Genomic DNA, 15164 nt, shown 5'->3' with positions numbered 1-15164 from the left:
CGATCCAACAGGTCCCAGATGTGCTCAATGGGATTGACATTAGTTAGCTAGCTCGTTTAAAATCTGATTTTCAAGCTAACGTTAGCTGACATTAGCTAGCTTGCATTCGAGGACTGACTCTGTGTAGCGCAAAAAATAAATGAATTATCCAGCTATGGTGGTAAGCACACACACACACACACACACACACACACACACACACACACACACACACACACACACACACACACACACACACACACACACACCTGGAAAGGCCTGTGTGGTATCCAAACAGAGCATGTAGCTAGTTTTATTCATTTATTTGACGTTTTTATTTATTTAACCTTTATTTAACTAGTCAGTTAAGAACAAATTCTTATTTAGAATGACGGCCTACACCGTCCAAACCTGGACAATGCTGGGCCAATTGTGAGCCGCCCTATGGGTCTCCCAATCACGGAGGACGCTGGGCCAATTGTGAGCCGCCCTATGGAACTCCCAATCACGGAGGACGGTGGGCCAATTGTGAGCCGCCCTATGGAACTCCCAATCACGGAGGACGCTGGGCCAATTGTGAGCCGCCCTATGGAACTCCCAATCACGGAGGACGCTGGGCCAATTGTGAGCCGCCCTATGGAACTCCCAATCACGGAGGACGCTGGGCCAATTGTGAGCCGCCCTATGGAACTCCCAATCACGGAGGACGCTGGGCCAATTGTGAGCCGCCCTATGGGACTCCCAATCACGGAGGACGCTGGGCCAATTGTGAGCCGCCCTATGGGACTCCCAATCACGGAGGACGCTGGGCCAATTGTGAGCCGCCCTATGGGACTCCCAATCACGGAGGACGCTGGGCCAATTGTGAGCCGCCCTATGGGACTCCCAATCACGGAGGACGCTGGGCCAATTGTGAGCCGCCCTATGGGACTCCCAATCACGGAGGACGCTGGGCCAATTGTGAGCCGCCCTATGGGACTCCCAATCACGGAGGACGCTGGGCCAATTGTGAGCCGCCTATGGGACTCCCAATCACGGAGGACGCTGGGCCAATTGTGAGCCGCCCTATGGGACTCCCAATCACGGAGGACGCTGGGCCAATTGTGAGCTGCCCTATGGGACTCCCAATCACGGAGGACGCTGGGCCAATTGTGAGCCGCCCTATGGGACTCCCAATCACGGAGGACGCTGGGCCAATTGTGAGCCGCCTATGGGACTCCCAATCACGGAGGACGCTGGGCCACTCAGAGCCGCCCTATGGGACTCCCAATCACGGAGGACGCTGGGCCAATTGTGAGCCGCCCTATGGGACTCCCAATCACGGAGGACGCTGGGCCAATTGTGAGCCGCCCTATGGGACTCCCAATCACGGAGGACGCTGGGCCAATTGTGAGCCGCCCTATGGAACTCCCAATCACGGAGGACGCTGGGCCAATTGTGAGCCGCCCTATGGGACTCCCAATCACGGAGGACGCTGGGCCAATTGTGAGCCGCCCTATGGGACTCCCAATCACGGAGGACGCTGGATGTGATACAGCTTGGATAGTCTTCTATGTGGATGTATTTTAGGCTCAAACCGTTGTTCATTCATAGTTATTTAAAGACAAAGACTATTTCTGGATCATCTCTTCATCCTGTGGCGCATGCTTTGTTGGCTGAGAGAATGGGAGAGAGGGGGGAGAGAGAAGGAGAGTGGGGAGGGAGAGAGGGGAGAGAGGGTGAGGGGGAGAGAGGGGAGTTGGAGAGAGAAAAGGAAAGGGGGAGGGAGAGGGGAGGGAGAGTGCGAGGGGGAGAGAGGAGAGTTGGAGAGAGGGAAAGGGGGAGGCAGAGGGGAGAGAGAGTGCGAGGGGAGAGAGAGGGGGACGAGAAAGGGAGAGGTACAGCAGTGAAAGGGTTAGTTCTTTCTAGGAGTGAGGGGTGGGGGGGAGTAGGAAGAGGTAGTAGAGCGAGAGAGATGGCGAGAGAAAGAGGGTGAGGGGAGAGATCGAGGGGGAGAGAGCACAGTAGCACCTGCATCTCTCTCTCTCTCGCTCTCTCTGGATGTCTCTTTTGCATGTATGTGTTAGTGTGTTCATACTATGCACTGTGACACATCTCCTGCTTACCTTGGTGTGTACCCCTACAGTCTTGCTGAGGCCACTGTGACACATCTCCTGCTTACCTTGGTGTGTACCCCTACAGTCTTGCTGAGGCCACTGTGACACATCTCCTGCTTACCTTGGTGTGTACCCCTACAGTCTTGCTGAGGCCACTGTGACACATCTCCTGCTTACCTTGGTGTGTACCCCTACAGTCTTGCTGAGGCCACTGTGACACATCTCCTGCTTACCTTGGTGTGTACCCCTACAGTCTTGCTGAGGCTCGTTACCACTGCTTAATGAACACAAGTTGAATGAAGGGAGGGACTGTTGGGCAAGTAGCAGGCGATGCCTCTGTCAATGTCAGAGATGTTTTCACCCTTTTTTTTCTGGTCTCTCCATTCTGCATATCTCTGCATCTTCCTCTCTCTCACATCCTCCTCTTCCTCCTCCGCCTCTTCCTCCCCTTCTCCTCCTCCTCCTCCCTCTCTTTCTCCCTCTCTCCCCTACCCAGTCACCCTCCACATTGTGTTAACTAAGAGAAATTACAAGGGTACATGCTCAGCCCCCTCCTGTACTCCCTGTTCACCCATGACTGCATGGCCACGCCTCCAACTCAATCATCAAGTTTGCAGACGACACAACAGTAGTAGGCTTGATTACCAACAATGACGAGACAGCCTACAGGGAGGAGGTGAGGGCCCTCTGAGTGTGGTGCTAGGAAAATAACCTCTCATTCAATGTCAACAAAACTAAGGAGCTGATTGTGGACTTCATGAAACAACAGAGGGAGCACTCCCCTATTCACATCGAGGGGACATCAGTGGAGAAGGTGGAAAGCTCTAAGATCCTGGGCACATCACAGACCTCGGCTGAAGAAATTTGGCTTGGCACCTAAAACCCTCACAAACTTTACAAGATGCACAATTGAGAGCATAATTTTGGGCTGTATCACCGCCTGGTACGGCAACTTCACTGCCCTGAACCGCAAGGCTCTCTAGAGGGTGGTGTGGTCTGCACAACGCATCACTGGGGGCAAACTACTTACCCTCCATGACACCTACAGCACCCGATGTCACAGGAAGGCCAAAAAGAGCATCAAGAACAACAATCACCCGAACCACTGCCTGTTCACCCTGCTATACCATCCAGAAGGGGAGGTCAGTACAGGTGCATCAAAGCTGGGACTGAGAGGCTATCAGACTGTTAAATAGCCATCACTAGCACATTAGAGGCTGCTGCCCTATATACATAGACTTGAATCACTGGCCACTTTAAATAATGGAACACTAGTCACTTTAATAATGTTTACATATTTTGTATTACTCATCTCATATGTATATACTGTATTCTATACTATTCTACTGTATCTTAGTCTATGTATTACTAATCTCATATGTATATACTGTATTCTATACTATTCTACTGTATCTTAGTCTATGTATTACTCATCTCATATTTATATACTGTATTCTATACTATTCTACTGTATCTTAGTCTATGTATTACTCATCTCATATGTATATACTGTATTCTATACTATTCTACTGTATCTTAGTCTATGTATTACTAATCTCATATGTAGATACTGTATTCTATACTATTCTACTGTATCTTAGTCTATGTATTACTCATCTCATATGTATATACTGTATTCTATACTATTCTACTGTATCTTAGTCTATGTATTACTAATCTCATATGTATATACTGTATTCTATACTATTCAAACTGTATCTTAGTCTATGTATTACTAATCTCATATGTATATACTGTATTCTATACTATTCTACTGTATCTTAGTCTATGTATTACTAATCTCATATGTATATACTGTATTCTATACTATTCTACTGTATCTTAGTCTATGTATTGCTCATCTCATATGTATATACTGTATTCTATACTATTCTACTGTATCTTAGTCTATGTATTACATTTAACATTTACATTTAAGTCATTTAGCAGACGCTCTTATCCAGAGCGACTTACAAACTCATCTCATATGTATATACTGTATTCTATACTATTCTACTCTATAGATGCCGCTCCGACATTATTCGTCCAAATATTTATACATTGTTAATTCCATTCCTTTACTTTATATTTGTGTGTATTGTTGTGAATTGTGTTAGATATTACTGCACTGTTAGAAACGCAAGCATTTCGCTACACCTGCAATAACATCTGCTAAACATGTGTATGTGACAAGTCAAATTTGATTTGATTTTGATCTCCGCTCTAAGCGTTATCTCCCCCCTCTGTCAGACTGCACTATCTCCCCCTATCTCAGACTGCACTATCTCCCCCTCTCTCAGACTGCACTATCTCCCCCTCTGTCAGACTGCACTATCTCCCCTGCACTCCCCCCTCTGTCAGACTGCACTATCTCCCCCTGTCAGACTGGACTATCTCCCCCTGTCAGACTGCACTATCTCCCCCTCTCTCAGACTGCACTATCTCCCCCCCTGTCAGACTGCACTATCTCCCCCTCTCTCAGACTGCACTATCTCCCCCTCTCTCAGACTGCACTATCTCCCCCTATCTCAGACTGCACTATCTACCCCTCTGTCAGACTGCACTATCTAACCCTATCTCAGACTGCACTATCTCCCCTCTGTCAGACTGCACTATCTCCCCCTATCTCAGACTGCACTATCTCCGCCTATCTCAGACTGCACTATCTCCCCCCGTCAGACTGCACTATCTCCCCTTCTGTCAGACTGCACTATCCCCCCTATCTCAGACTGCACTCTCCCCCTATCTCAGACTGCACTCTCTCCCCCTCTGTCAGACTGCACTATCTCCCCCTCTCTCAGACTGCACTCTCCCCCTATCTCAGACTGCACTCTCTCCCCCTCTGGACGTGTGAAAGGGTCCTAAGGGCTTTCTAGGACCGGCTGACATTTACAAATGTTAAATAAAATGCATTACACTACACGTGCACACACACACATTTCAACCCATGGCCGAACTGAGTTTCTCATCTCATTAGTGATGTGCTGTGTGTAGGCCACATGCTGTTACAGGAGAGAATAAAAATATATAGAGAGAGAGAGAGAGAGAGAGAGAGAGAGAGACAGAGACAGAGAGAGAGAGAGAGAGAGAGACAGAGACAGAGACAGAGAGAGAGAGAGAGAGAGAGAGGGAGAGAGAGAGAGAGAGAGAGAGAGAGAGAGAGAGAGAGAGAGACAGAGACAGAGACAGAGAGAGAGAGAGAGAGAGAGCGCGTGAGCAGCTCTCTGTCCCTAAACAGAGAGTATGGAGTGTCAGAATAGCTGACCACTGTGACTGACCCAAACGTAAGGGATGTACTACTCCTGATTCATGCTCTACCTGTCAATATGTGGGGGAGGTCGCAGAGAGGGGGGAGAGAGGTAGTAGAGCGAGAGCAATAGAGAGAGAGAGCGTGAGCGAGTGAGAGAGAAAGAGGGAGAGAGGGAGAGAGTGTGATGGAGAGAGAGAGGGAGAGAGAGAGAGAGAGTGCAATGATGAGAGAGAGAGACAGAGAGAGGGAGAGAGAGAATGCGATGGAGAGAGAGAGAGGGAGAGGGGAGAGAGAGAGGGAGAGAGTGCGATGGAGAGAGAGAGTGAGGTAGGGAGAGAAGTAGAGAGAGAGAGGGAGAGGGAGGGAGTTAGGGAGAGAGGTAGGTAGAGAGGGAGCGATAGAGAGAGAGAGGGACAGAGAGAGAGAGAGAGAGAGAGAGACAGAGACAGAGAGAGACAGAGAGAGAGAGAGAGAGAGAGAGACAGACAGACATACAGACAGACAGACAGACAGACAGACAGACAGACAGACAGACAGACAGACAGACAGACAGACAGACAGACAAAATGGGACAAACGCCAAATTGAGACTGCATGTAGATATCCTCCGTGTACAACGTAGAACACCAAATAATGATAGGCTGATTAATGATGAGGTCAGGGTGATAGGCTGATTGATGATGAGGTCAGGGTGATAGGCTGATTGATGATGAGGTCAGGGTGATAGGCTGATTGATGATGAGGTCAGGGTGATAGGCTGATTGATGATGAGGTCAGGGTGATAGGCTGATTGATGATGAGGTCAGGGTGATAGGCTGATTGATGATGAGGTCAGGGTGATAGGCTGATTGATGATGAGGTCAGGGTGATAGGCTGATTGATGATGAGGTCAGGGTGATAGGCTGATTGATGATGAGGTCAGGGTGATAGGCTGATTAATGATGAGGTCAGGGTGATAGGCTGATTGATGATGAGGTCAGGGTGATAGGCTGATTGATGATGAGGTCAGGGTGATAGGCTGATTGATGATGAGGTCAGGGTGATAGGCTGATTGATGATGATAGGTCTGATTGATGATGTGGGTGATAGGCTGATTGATGATGAGGTCAGGGTGATAGGCTGATTGATGATGAGGTCAGGGTGATTTGATGATGAGGTCAGGGTGATAGGCTGATTGATGATGAGGTCAGGGTGATAGGCTGATTGATGATGAGGTCAGGGTGATTTGATGATGAGGTCAGGGTGATAGGCTGATTGATGATGAGGTCAGGGTGATAGGCTGATTAATGATGAGGACACTCCATTATGATAGGCTGATTGATGATGAGGACAGGGTGATAGGCTGATTAATGATGAGGTCAGGGTGATAGGCTGATTAATGATGAGGTCAGGGTGATAGGCTGATTGATGATGAGGTCAGGGTGATAGGCTGATTGATGATGAGGACACTCCATTATGATAGGCTGATTGATGATGAGGACAGGGTGATTAATGATGAGGTCTGATTGATTAATGATGAGGTCAGGATAGGCTGATTGATGATGAGGTCTGATTGATGATGAGGTCAGGGTGATAGGCTGATTGATGATGAGGTCAGGGTGATAGGCTGATTGATGATGAGGTCAGGGTGATAGGCTGATTGATGATGAGGTCAGGGTGATAGGCTGATTGATGATGAGGTCAGGGTGATAGGCTGATTGATGATGAGGTCAGGGTGATAGGCTGATTAATGATGAGGACACTCCATTATGATAGGCTGATTGATGATGAGGACAGGGTGATAGGCTGATTAATGATGAGGTCAGGGTGATAGGCTGATTAATGATGAGGTCAGGGTGATAGGCTGATTAATGATGGGGCCAGGGTGATAGGCTGATTGATGATGAGGTCAGGGTGATAGGCTGATTGATGATGAGGTCAGGGTGATAGGCTGATTGATGATGAGGTCAGGGTGATGAGCTGATGATAGGCTGATTGCGTAATTCAACTGGCAGGGTCTTTTCATAATCAGCAGGGAAGAGGAAGAAGAGGAAGAAGAGGATGTTCTACTCCTTTCTTTGTGAGAAGAGGACACACACAGGGTGGTTGTGTAACGGAGTGGCGCCCCGAGGCTGAAGTGATGTTTTATCAGTCTGACTGCTTCAGAACAGCTGATACTCCTGACTCATACTATACCGCCCCTTCGCTCTCTCTCCCTCTCTCTCTCTCTTTCTCCCTACCTCTCTCCCTCTCTCTCTGTCTCCCTCTCTCTCTCTCTCTCTTTCTCCCTACCTCTCTCTTTCTCCCTCTCCCTCTCTCTCTCTCTTTCTCCCTACCTCTCTCTCCCTACCTCTCTCTCTCTCCCTCTCTTTCTCCATCTCTCTCTCTTCCTCTCTCTCTCTCTTTCTCCCTACCTCTCTCTCTTCTCTCTCTCTCTCTCTCTTTCTCCCTACCTCTCTCTCTCTCCCTACCTCTCTCTCTCTCTCTCTCTCTTCCTCTCTCTCTCTCTTTCTCCCTACCTCTCTCTCTCTTCCTCTCTCTCTCTCTCTCTTTCTCCCTACCTCTCTCTCTCTCCCTACCTCTCCCTCTCTCTCTCTCTTTCTCCCTACCTCTCTCTCTCTTCCTCTCTCTCTCTCTCTCTTTCTCCCTACCTCTCTCTCTCTCCCTACCTCTCTCTCTCTCTCTCTCTCTCCCATCTCGATTTGAAATCCCTTTCAAGTTCCACTTTGTTACAGTGTTTACAGCCTGGGGGACGACGACAAGGTTATGTCAGCCCTATCTATAACTTCAAATTGAACATTATAATCTGCTGAGTGTTTTTAATCCCTGGAAGTAGTGTGTAAATCTGATGTGTGTCTGGCGGCTGGGTTTAATGTTGGTCCAACGACAGAAAGAGGAGGGACACGTTCCATCGTCTCAGATAAAAATCAGTTAGAAGTTTTTATACATGACATCATGTCTTATGTAACTTAGCTCTTTCTGAATGTAGTTTTGATAAAGTGTGTGTGTGTGTGTGTGTGTGTGTAGTGTGTGTGTGTGTGTGTGTGTGTAGTGTGTGTGTGTGTAGTGTGTGTCATCGTCTATGCAGTTTTATTTCTATTAAACATATATTTTCTCTTGTTTTAAATTAAGTTCAGCATAGTTATGTTATGCTCATTTTATTTATAGGGTCACTGACTACAGAGTTTTATTTAGAGCACATACACTTATCTCTCTCTCCTACCTCTCTCTCTCTCTCCCCCCTATCTCCCTCTCCTCACCCTATCTCTCTCTCCCCCCTATCTCCCCTCTCCCCTCTCTCTCTCTCCCCTCCCACCCCCTCTCTCTCCCCCTATCTCCCCTCTCCCCCGCCACCTCTCTCTCTCTCCTCTCCCTCCTCTCTCTCCCCCTATCTCCCTCTCCTCACCCTATCTCTCTCTCCCCCCTATCTCCCCTCTCTCTCCCCTCCTATCTCCCCTCTCCCCCTCTCTCTCTCTCTCCCTCCTCTCTCTCTCCCCCCTCTCTCTCTCTCATAACATGAATTGTTGGACTGTGATGCAATTCTTTCTTCATACCAGCTTCCAGTCTCTCAGCCAATCAGCAGTTGAGCACGTCGTGTGTAGGGGCAGTGGTTGAACCTTAGGAAAACAACATGGGAGGAGTTTATCCCCTCGCCTTCCTCTGACATCACTGCTCAGCTGTTCTTGTTCAGCGTCAGAGATGTTGTGTGTGTTTCAGAAAAGAGTGAGAGAAACAGAGATGAGTTTGTGCTCGGGTTTCCCTGCTCAGATGTTGCATGCATCAACCAATGGTTGAGTTCCACGTCATCGACTGTGTCGTCGACTGACAGAGCGGAATAACATATGATGTGGTAATACATAAAATACCTATCCAGGCATTGTATCAACAACTGGCCATAGGAGCACACCCTGTATATGTGAGAGAGAGAGAGACAGGGAGAGAGAGAGAGACAGAGAGAGAGAGAGAGAGAGAGAGAGAGAGAGACAGCAAGAGAGAGACAGGGAGGGAGAGAGAGACAGGGAGAGAGAGATAGGGGGAGAGAGAGAGAGAGCGAGAGAGAGAGAGAAAAAAAATTGAGGGAAGAGAGGTTGTGTGTGTGTGGAGGGGGGTAGTGCTAGTGAGAGAGGCTGTAGTAATGTGCTGGAGTGAATGTGAACTCAGCAAACCACCATGGAACCTTCTAGACTGCTATACACAACTTCTACCATATCCTGTAAGTCTTCTATTGAGGTTGAGTGTATGTGTGTGTGTGCGTATGTTATTTGTTTACCTCCGAGCAGTCGCGTGCTAGAGGAGGGTGTGTGTTATTTATTAATTATACTCCGTGGACAAGTTATTGGCCGTGACATAGACACCGAGCAACGCTATTGTTTCGGCTATCTCGCCCCCCCCCAGTGCGTCTCTACCCTCCCAGGCCCTGCTGTATTTCCTCTCTTCTTCTGCCTCTCTAGGTCTCTCTGTTGCTGTTATTTGCTGATCCCAGCCGGGCTAAGAGCAGGGAGAGCTGAGAGTGGGGGAGGATCTGTTGGGGAGAGCTGGGAGTGGGGGAGGATTTGTTGGGGAGAGCTGGGAGTGGGGGAGGATTTGTTGGGGAGAGCTGGGAGTGAGGGAGGATTTGTTGGGGAGAGCTGGGAGTGAGGGAGGATTTGTTGGGGAGAGCTGGGAGTGGGGGAGGATTTGTTGGGGAGAGCTGGGAGTGAGGGAGAATCTGTTGGGGAGAGCTGGGAGTGGGGGAGGATCTGTTGGCGAGCTGGGAGTGGGGGAGAATCTGTTGGGGAGAGCTGGGAGTGGGGGAGGATCTGTTGGGGAGAGCTGGGAGTGGGGAGGATCTGTTGGGGAGAGCTGGGAGTGGGAGAGGATTTGTTGGGGAGAGCTGGGAGTGTGGGAGGATTTGTTGGGGAGAGCTGGGAGTGAGGGAGGATCTGTTGGGGAGAGCTGGGAGTGGGGGAGGATTTGTTGGGGAGAGCTGGGAGTGGGGGAGGATTTGTTGGGGAGAGCTGGGAGTGAGGGAGGATTTGTTGGGGAGAGCTGGGAGTGAGGGAGGATTTGTTGGGGAGAGCTGGGAGTGGGGGAGGATTTGTTGGGGAGAGCTGGGAGTGAGGGAGGATTTGTTGGGGAGAGCTGGGAGTGGGGGAGGATTTGTTGGGGAGAGCTGGGAGTGAGGGAGGATTTGTTGGGGAGAGCTGGGAGTGAGGGAGGAATTCAGTTAATTTAAATAAATTCATGAGGCTCTACTCTATGGATTTCACATGACTGGGAATACAGACATATCTGATGGTCACAGATACCTTTAAAAAAAAGTAGGGGCGTGGATCAGATAACCAGTCAGTATCTGCTGTGACCACCATTTGCCTCATGCAGCATGACACATCTCCTTCACATAGAGTTGATGAGGCTGTTGATTGTGGCCTGTGGAATGTTGTCCCACTCCTCTTCAACGACTGTGTGAAGTTGCTGGATATTGTCGGGAACTAGAACACGCTGTTATACACGTCTATCCAGAGCATCCCAAACATGCTCAATGGGTGACATGTCTGGTGAGTAATGCAGGCCATAGAAGAACTGGGACATTTACAGCTTCCAGGAATTGTGTACAGATCCTTGTCACATGGGGCTGTGTATTATCATGCTGTAACATGAGGTGATGGTGGAGGATGAATGACACAACAATAGGCCTCAGGATCTCGTCACGGTATCTCTGTGTATTGTAATTGCCAACAATAAAATTCATTCGTGTTCATTGTCCGTAGCTTATGCCCGCCCATACCATAACCCCACCGCCACCATGGGGCACTCTGTTCACAACGTTGACATCAGCCCACACGCCATCTGCCCAGTACAGTTGAAACTGGGATTCATTCGTGAAGAGCACTCTTCTCCAGCGTGCCAGTTGCCGTCGAAGGTAAGCATTTGCCCACTGAAGTTGGTTACGACGTCAAACTGCAGTCAGGTCCCTGGTGAGGATGACTGGCGCGCTGATGAGCATTTCTGAGACGGTATCTGACAGTTTGTGCAGAACTTCTTCGGTTGTGCAAATCCACATTTTCATTTTCTGTCCGGGTGGCTGAACTTTCCACGCCCGGTGGGCGGAGTGTATCCAGAGGAACAAGGGAACTTTCCACGCCCGGTGGGCGGAGTGTACACAGAGGAACAAGGGAACTTTCCACGCCCGGTGGGCGGAGTGTATCCAGAGGAACAAGGGAACTTTCCACGCCTGGTGGGCGGAGTGTATCCAGAGGAACAAGGGAACTTTCCACGCCCGGTGGGCGGAGTGTATCCAGAGGAACAAAGGAACTTTCCACGCCCAGTGGGCGGAGTGTATCCACAGGAACAAGGGAACTTTCCATGCCCGGTGGGCGGAGTGTATCCAGAGGAACAAGGCAACTTTCCACGCCCGGTGGGCGGAGTGTACACAGAGGAACAAGGGAACTTTCCACGCCCAGTGGGCAGAGTGTATCCAGAGGAACAAGGGAACTTTCCACGCCCGGTGGGCGGAGTGTACACAGAGGAACAAGGGAACTTTCCACGCCCGGTGGGCGGAGTGTATCCAGAGGAACAAAGGAACTTTCCACGCCCAGTGGGCGGAGTGTATCCACAGGAACAAGGGAACTTTCCACGCCCGGTGGGCGGAGTGTATCCAGAGGAACAAGGGAACTTTCCACGCCCAGTGGGCGGAGTGTACACAGAGGAACATGGGAACTCTTGCACATAATTTAGCTTTACTGAAATTAAACTTATGCTAGCTAGCTAGCTATCAAGTGCCTGCATCTGTTTTCCCAAAGGTGAACGATGTGTAACGTCAAGTGCCTGCTAGCCAACCAACAATGTCAACAACTGACTGCATCTACTAAACTTTAATAAGGAAACTGATCATTACTAGATTTAATCTCATTTCACTGCGATTGGTTAGTCAATATATAATATAATATGTTGTCGATTTTTAACGGCAAGTACAAACGCATACCAGTAGTAGTCATAGATAAATCAAGAAATCTGTAATACGTTTTGTTTTGTTCAGAGGTCTTAGTTAGTCAATTTGACTTTGGTGCAGTATTTCTAAAGTGGAAAAAAAATGGGCATGACAACTAAGTCGTCTCTCGTTGAATGACAACCAATCACTTCTTTGAAGAATCCCTTCTGTTGACCAATCACTTCTTTGAAGAATCCCTTCTGTTGACCAATCACGGGCGAAGGAGTGTAGACGTCAGATACTCGCCTCAAGAAGAAGAAAAAAAGGTGTGGGCTCGAACAGCCGACAAAAAAGGGGAAAAAAACCCTGCCGACCATCAAAACTAACAAAAACCGTCAAAATATTTTGTCATAATATATGCGCAAACTGTTTAGGGTTGGAAGCATACGGTAAGCTTCAGAGGTTCCACTTTCCACTTTATTTCTATGTATGCTGCTTCTGCATTGTGGGGGGGCAGTTGCCTAGGCAACTGAAGACTCTTTTACGTTGTTGATTGTCCACGTTACCGTAGAATCGGACTGAACTGGATTCAACTACACAAATGCCCGGCAGTCCAGTCTTCAGTCAACTGTTTTCGAGGATCAAAAAAAAAGATTTACATTTTTTTTTTTTTTTTTTTTTTTTTTTTTTATGACGGTTATTTTGTTTTAATGACCGTCGGTTACACAGTTCTATGATAATTGTGAAAGCCCTGCACGCACACACACACACATTTGCACACACACTATACAGTGAGTCAAAAAAGTATTTAGTCAGCCACCAATTGTGCAAGTTCTCCCACTTAAAAAGATGAGAGAGGCCTGTAATTTTCATCATAGGTACACTTCAACTATGACAGAAAATCACATTGTAGGATTTTTTATGAATTTATTTGCAAATGACGGTGGAAAATAAGTATTTGGTCAATAACAAAAGTTTATCTCAATACTTTGTTATATACCTTTTGTTGGCAATGACAGAGGTCAAACATTTTCTGTAAGTCTTCACAATGTTTTCACACACTGTTGCTGGTATTTTGGCCCATTCCTCCATGCAGATCTCCTCTAGAGCAGTGATGTTTTGGGGCTGTTGCTGGGAGAACTTGCACAATTGGTGGCTGACTAAATACTATTTTGCCCCACTGTATGTCTTTGTACTGTTCTCAGGTGATTAGTTAGTTGTGGGGCAGAAGCAGGTCAACTCAGTATGATCAACAGGCTCTGAATGTGTGTGTGTGTGTGTGCTCTGAATGTGTGTGTCTGTGTGTGTGTGTGTGCTCTGAATGTGTGTGGCTGTGTGTGTGTGTGTGCTCTGAATGTGTGTGTCTGTGTGTGTGTGTGTGTGTGTGTGTGCTGTGAATGTGTGTGTCTGTGTGTGTGTGTGTGTCTTTTATCCCCTACAGACCACCACCCTTGTTAATAGGCAAATCCAGTCTAGCTTTGTGGGGACAAAGTCCAGAAACACACAACAACAACAACAACAAATCACACCGAAGCAGTTTGATCGTTCACATTCAGTTCAGCTGTACGCAATTTTTCTACCTGTTGTACTAGTGACAGTGAAAACAGAAGTCAAAACGGATGCTGTTGGTTTGGCTGAAGTGTTGTTGTTTTGAGTCCAACGCATTTGGATGATGAAGAACCCACAGTGCGAGGGCTTTGTTTCTCTTGAATTCCTGGTCTAGACACCTACACCAGGTCATTGTTTGGATGGCCTCCTATTCGCTTTCCTTACGGATTCCATTCCCAGTCATGTTTTTGTGATTTTTCTCTGGGCCTCTGAGTGGCCCGACCCATCTCCAATCCTGCTCTTGAATGGTACTCGACTTCCGTTTTACTTCCTTTTCGTATGTATTAGAAATCCGTTTTATGCTTAAGATTAGTCTAAGACCTGCATGTCTCTGCTTCTATAGAGTAGTAGGCACGTCCTGTTGAAGAACGCTTGGCTTTTGAGTTTGAGTGAGATGTTTCTGTTTTTTCTTTTTTTTTCTTCCTTGGTTGCCGTGGCGAACACGTGGAGCTCCTCCCCCGTTCTTTGTTTTAATGTCAACATCCCACTCCTCCACTTAAGGTTAGAATACAGCGTTTAGATAGGTCATGTGATTGACTTCAGGAGGTCACTTCCTCCGTTTGATTACACACTGCAGGATAGAGTGTAAATTAATGTCTGGCTTGGTGTCAGTCTGTCATGTCGGTCTGTGATTCGGTGGGTAGTATATAGGGTGGTATATTATAGGGTATAGTATATAGGGCGGTATATTATAGGGTATAGTATATAGGGCGGTATATTATAGGGTATAGTATATAGGGTGGTAGTATATAGGGTGGTAGTATATAGGGTGGTAGTATATAGGGTGGGTAGTGTATAGGGTGGGTAGTGTATAGGGTGGTAGTGTAAAGGGTGGGTAGTATATAGGGTGGTAGTATATAGGGTGGGTAGTGTATAGGGTGGTAGTATATAGGGTGGTAGTATATAGGGTGGTAGTATATAGGGTGGGTAGTGTATAGGGTGGGTAGTGTATAGGGTGGTAGTGTATAGGGTGGTAGTATATAGGGTGGGTAGTGTATAGGGTGGGTAGTATATAGGGTGGTATTATATAGGGTGGTAGTATATAGGGTGGTAGTATATAGGGTGGGTAGTGTATAGGGTGGGTAGTGTATAGGGTGGTAGTATAAAGGGTGGTAGTATATAGTGTGGGTAGTGTATAGGGTGGTAGTGTATAGGGTGGTAGTGTATAGGGTGGTAGTGTATAGGGTGTTAGTGTATAGGGTGGTAGTATATAGTGTGGTAGTGTATAGGGTGGTAGTGTATAGGGTGGTAGTGTATAGGGTGGTGGTATATAGGGTGGATAGTATATAGGGTGGTATTATATAGGGTGTTAGTATATAGGGTGGGTAGTATATAGGGTGGGT

General features: G+C 47.8%; 1 protein-coding gene across 3 annotated transcripts in view; it reads left to right on the top strand.

The window, feature by feature from the left end:
* trim3b (tripartite motif containing 3b) overlaps positions 1–15164 on the top strand; it is a 148524-nt gene that overhangs the window by 51349 nt on the left and 82011 nt on the right. Inside the window, exon 1 of one of the 3 annotated variants that reach the window (XM_065004964.1) lies at positions 9182–9516. The exons of the other annotated variants lie outside the window; for them this stretch is intronic. The gene's annotated coding sequence lies outside the window, so the exon portion shown is untranslated. Of the gene's footprint in view, positions 1–9181; positions 9517–15164 lie in introns of those variants that run through there. 3 annotated transcript variants of the gene reach the window in all.

The sequence above is a fragment of the Oncorhynchus nerka genome, linkage group LG19 (assembly GCF_034236695.1).
Source record: "Oncorhynchus nerka isolate Pitt River linkage group LG19, Oner_Uvic_2.0, whole genome shotgun sequence".
Classification (NCBI taxonomy): domain Eukaryota; kingdom Metazoa; phylum Chordata; class Actinopteri; order Salmoniformes; family Salmonidae; genus Oncorhynchus; species Oncorhynchus nerka.
This window is presented reverse-complemented; position numbering and strand designations above follow the sequence as displayed.